This window comes from Pelobates fuscus, chromosome 6, assembly GCF_036172605.1.
Source record: "Pelobates fuscus isolate aPelFus1 chromosome 6, aPelFus1.pri, whole genome shotgun sequence".
NCBI classification, from domain to species: domain Eukaryota; kingdom Metazoa; phylum Chordata; class Amphibia; order Anura; family Pelobatidae; genus Pelobates; species Pelobates fuscus.
This window is the reverse complement of record NC_086322.1, coordinates 119,436,289-119,441,973: the sequence shown is the minus strand read 5'-3', so window position 1 is coordinate 119,441,973 and position 5,685 is coordinate 119,436,289.

The window sequence follows — 5,685 nt, the reverse complement described above, 5'->3', positions numbered from 1 at the left end:
TAAAGATACCTTTCTGCCAATTGATCAAGTTCAAATCATGAGTGAGTGTTTTGAATGCAGATAAGGGAGCAAATAGTATTAGGTTACAGGAGACTAGAAGATGTGGTAGCCAAGTCATAAATAGCATCAAGACATATCCCTAAGTCCCTAAGATCATTTGCTAGTATGAAATGTGTTTGTAACTTTATGTAGCCCTACATTCAGGAAGGCTGAACTTGATGGACGCAAGTCTCTTTTCACTATGTAACTATGGAACTAATGCCTGCCTATGTAACTAATGCCTGACAGGGTCCCTTGATAAAGGCATTTTGCAGAAACGTTGGGGGCTTATTGGTTGACTCTTGTCCCTCTTCTCACTAGGTCTGATATGTTTTCCTTTTCCTTGTGTAATTAATTATTTTGAGTTTGCTAAATTTGGTATCTCATATAGCTTTTTTTTATACTTGTATTCAGTGACTTATGCATTATGTAGTTTGCGTATATGCAACTTTAGAACTTGTAGGTATTGCATTGTACTCTCTATTTGACATTTATTGTCTTTTTCATTCATTGATACTGTTTATGAGAGCCTATTCTCGTGATCCATTTAATAAACATTTTTTTTCATATACTCTTGTGGTTGTGCCCCTTGTTCAAGTAATAAATGTAACTCTTTTGGCCTTTGGGAATATGGCCTCATACAAGTGAGCACCCTATATTAGTTGTCATTTTCTGTTCTTTATTAGCATTTTGAGTGTGCCTACCTGTTTTAATTGTGACTATTGGTATGAAATATTGTCACATCATTGGGTAAATATAACAATTTTAGTAAAATAATAAATTAATAGACACAATTCCATAGATTAAAAATAACTATAAAACTAATATAAAAATGCAGTAGATGAATCCCAATAATTGTTTTGAAATATATAAAATGCAATATTAGATAGGTAGTAGCAGACTAATTACAAAGTGCAAAAAAGTGCCATATAAACAATTTTACAAAGTGTTTTTACCTAGATTTTGCAATAAACCGCTAGTTATTATTAAAATATTAATATAATATTGCTGAGTGAAAAGTAGAAATCTATCATTTACTATTTCCTAATATTTGTTTTTTGGATCACATTGTACGAAGGTGAAATATATATCAACAATGTAATGATTGTCCAAATGCCACACAAGGTAAGAGAAATAGCAATTGAAATATCCCATTGCAATAATGGCATTTGAATGTGATGTTATGAAACTGTCATTTAATTAAATGCAAACATGAGATTTATCATAAAGAGTTCAGGCTCCAGATTCAATATTCTTTTATAAACAACAAGAACCTCAATATTTATCTTCTACGCTGACAGGTCTGGGCTCTGTATTGTTATATAGAAAGTTATTTTTAATTAAATGCAAACACAAGGATTTAGTGAAACCTTGTTAAAGTATATTCTTTACAATTTCAATTATTTCTCAGTGAGAAGTAAAATATGTTGTGAATTGTACCGTATTATATGTTTGGAATTGGAAATAGATTTATAACTGTTTTCAAAACTCTAGTACCGTGATGGTGTTCCATGGCACTGCAGACATTTGTAAATAGTGATGCCCATGATATTCAACTAGCTAAAGACTGTCTCAGTGTTGCAAGAAATGTAACTTCCAAATATCTGCAGGCTCAAGTTTGGCCACTTTGGGTGTGTTTGAACATAAAATAACACGATGCACTGTAGTTAAATTCATGAGTAATCTTAACAGTTGAATCTGTATGAATTAGATTTCATTTCTTAACACAATGCTAAATTGTAGCACATGGCAACAATATTTGCATCTTTGCTTTGCTTGTTAATAGCATATTAGTTCTCCACACTACTGTGAACATAAGCTCAAGCCCAAATATCCCATCAACCTGGTACTAAATATACATCTTCAAAGCTTTCTGTGACATGAATGAAGGGTTGGAAAGATTTTTTTTTCAGCTGCTGACCTGCCATTTGACTTATCATGATACTCACTTCCCCTTTTGAGGGGCAAAAGCTCAGTCCACAATCGATCCCAAGGTAGAAGCATAAGCTTAGTCCAACTGAGCTTGTACCTTTGGTTGATGTCTTCATTTAAGTTTCTGATGAGTACCACTTTGCCAGGCTTCTCAGAGCCACACCAATTAGCTTTAAAGACGGTTTTAGAGCGAGATTCTTGACTTTGCCAATGCCCAGGGCAATTGCATATGCACCGCAAATTATATCAAAGTCAATTAGCGATAACAATAAAGGTAAGATGATTGGTGTGGTAGACGCTCCCCATTCGACTATCCGGTGTGCTCTCTTACGTACAAGTTTTGGGGCACGATGGACCCTAGCAGACTAGAAGATGTTAGCACAGATAACAAAGGTGAAGTGGAATGTAGGTGAGAAATATATGTGACTGTATATATATCCTGGGAGGGAGTATGTCATATCTGTTTTACAGTGCTACAGAATTTGTTGGCATTTTATAAATACTAATAATAAAAATAGTAATAATAATAATAATAATAATTTATGCTAGGGAGTATCTCATTACTGAGAGGGAGTATCTAAATGGCTGAGTGTGACTCTCTAAATTCAGGGTTAGAGTACACAACTGCTGGGTTTGAGTATATGACTGTCTTATTTATTAGGATAAAGGTAAGTGCAATTTTTTTTTTTATTTCTCATTATTTATCTTGGAGAGTATTTGTCAAACAGTCTGGGTGTGTCACTACTTTCACACCCAAAGATGTCTGGAGGTGACTTGAAGACCAGTCATTACCTCGCAAGTTCACAGACAGGAGGATCAGCCCAAGGCACATGCTGGAAAATCATTAATGACAAGCAGCACATCTCCTCAAAATACTTCAGCTATAGCAATCACTCCTGTTTACCCACTCATTCAAGGAGCTTCAGAGATGGTTTTAAACATAAAGCAGAGGCAGGGACACCTGAGCATTGGCAGTGGAGGCAACTTTGGGGCTTAACCGTTCAAGAACAGTTCACTCCCTGAAGATATGAGTGCCCCATGGGGGCCTCCTGGCACCATAACAACTTTATTTAGATGTTGTTTTGGGACATTGTTGAGGCAGTAACTTAACTGTGAGGCAGCAAGCCATTAACAACCATTCCACAGGCCTTTTCTTACAACTGATGAAACAGTCACCATGATGCAGTGCTTCCCAAAACTCAAGGACAATAATTTTACAAAGAAGAGAACGGTATTCACTCGCACACTGGAGTGGTCAAATGACAAAGAGAATATTATTTTTTTGTTTTATAAAAAGGTATTTATTTGTTTTGGGGTTTTTTTTCATTTGATTAACAACATTATTGTAATTTTATTTCACTGTACCATTGTCACATTATATAATGTCAGTTGTGGGTTAGCTCAGGATGAAAAAAGGTATTCTGGGAGCAAAAAGCCTGCTGAACAGGATGGTGCTTATTTCCAGGTGCCAGGATATTTTTTGTTGTATTTTTGAAACACCTGTACAATTGTGTAAGTTTCCTTATTTTCTGCAATACTAAGATGCATCTCCATTGACTACTGCCCTCTACCTCAAGGAGGGCCTCTGTTATTTTCCTAAATGTTAACCATGACACTTACTACTTATAATGTTAATACTAATGACACTAAATGCCCAAAAACTCAAGTGAAAATTGCAAAGTCCATTAGTTCTTTTTGTTTTGTATTTGTGCTTTTTTCCACTTATTGAATGCTTTATTATTATTTAAACAAACCAAAAAAAGTAACAATCAAACATTAAGGAAATGTAGTACAAGTGTACAATTCCAACATAGACCTTCTATACTATTGTTACTTTTGGAGTTTGAGGAAAGTATATGATCTTGATTTGATTGTTTAACCCCTTAAGGACAGAGCTTCAGAAGCTTGTCTTTCACTTAATGACAACGGCATTTTTTGCATTTTTTGCTGTTTGCGTTCAACTGCAATTTGCATTTTACTAATTTATTGAACCGACGCATATTATATACCGTTTTTTAAAGGACAGAAAGGGCTTTAATTTGATGTAACATATATATACATAAATGCTTATTTATTATAAAAAAATACAGAAAAATGCAAACAAAATTAAAACTTCTGAGTTTTTATTTACATTTTTTTCAATAATAATGTGTGCACAATTAGTGCAGGTTAAGGAAAGTAATTAAAAATAAATTAATTTAGTTGTTCTGATTTACAGAATATATAATGTGTCTGGGATTTTAAGTTTTTTTTTGGTAGTTACAGGTCACAAAGCACAAGGAGTGAAATAAAAACTTTTAATGTGGAGCGATTTTAGAATATGGTATGTTTGTCTTGTAAGCTTAATAGCCATAAAAGAAAACAAAATTGACACACAAAAGTATATATTTACATAAAGTAGACACCACAGGCAATTTACCTAAGGTTGTTTTGACACTTTCTACATAGCCATTTCACCGCCAACCTCTGCTAAATATTGGAGTAAAATTTTATTTTTGGGGGGTTTTGGCACACAAACTTATAACAAAGAACTTCTCATGTGTATTTTGTAAAGTTGGTGTGTGCTATTCCTGTACAAAGTTTTATTTTGTATTCAGTTACATCTGCTGAGTAAAAGGACACCCCCATTGTATGTCTTTGGCACTATTTCATGAAGCTACAGTGCCATACAGGAGACCTGCCCTTTTCAGTATTCACAGTAGAGATTTGAGAGACAGATTTAATGAGCCTATGCTTCCATTTGGGGTATTATAGTAGTTTGACTGTTCAAAAAACCCCCACAAAGGCCTACCATTTGTAAAAGTAGACACTCCAGGGTATCTCATAAGGTGCATATTGTGCCTTAACATGCCCCCATTATTTCACCAATATATGACAAAGTATGTGGTAAAAAAGAATTTTGTGCATTTCTTACATACGGATTGCATTTTTGCTGGGCATTTTGTATATTTCATGTGTGCCACTAAGTTCAAACCCCCCCCAAATTATTCTCAGCTAAGTCTTCTGAGTAAAAGGACACCCCCATTGTATGTCTTTGGCACTATTTTGTGAAGCTACAGTGCCATACAGGAGACCTGTCCTTTTCAGTATTCACAGTAGAGTTTTGAGAGACGGATTTAATGAGCCTATGCTTCCATTTGGGGTATTCTAACAGTTTGACTGTTCAAAAAAAAACCACAAAGGCCTACCATTTGTAAAAGTAGACACTCCAGGGTATCTCATAAGGTTCATATTGTGCCTTAGCATGCCCCCATTCTTCCACCAATATATGCCAAAGTATGTGGTAAAAAATAATTTTGGGCATTTTTTTACATACAGATTGCCTTTTTGCTGGGCATTTTGTATATTTCATATGTGCCACTAAGTTCAAAACCCCCAAATTATGCTCAGCTAAGTCTTCTGAGTAAAAAGACACCCCCAATGAATGTCTTTGGCACTATTTGTGAAGCTACAGTGCCATATAGTAGACCAAGCCATATCAGTTTTTACCGAACTTTGAATTTTGACGCTTGGCCTATGTGCAATTTCCAAGCATCTTTGCAGGTTTTAAATTCAAACTACCCCACAAAGGCCTACCATTTCTTAAAGTAGACACCCCAGGGTATTTCAAAAGGCATATTTTGAACCTTAATGTGGGATCATTTTTCCGCTAGCGTGTACCAAGTGTAGTGGTAATAAGTGTTTTTTTCTGCCTTTTTGACACACAAAGTGAGT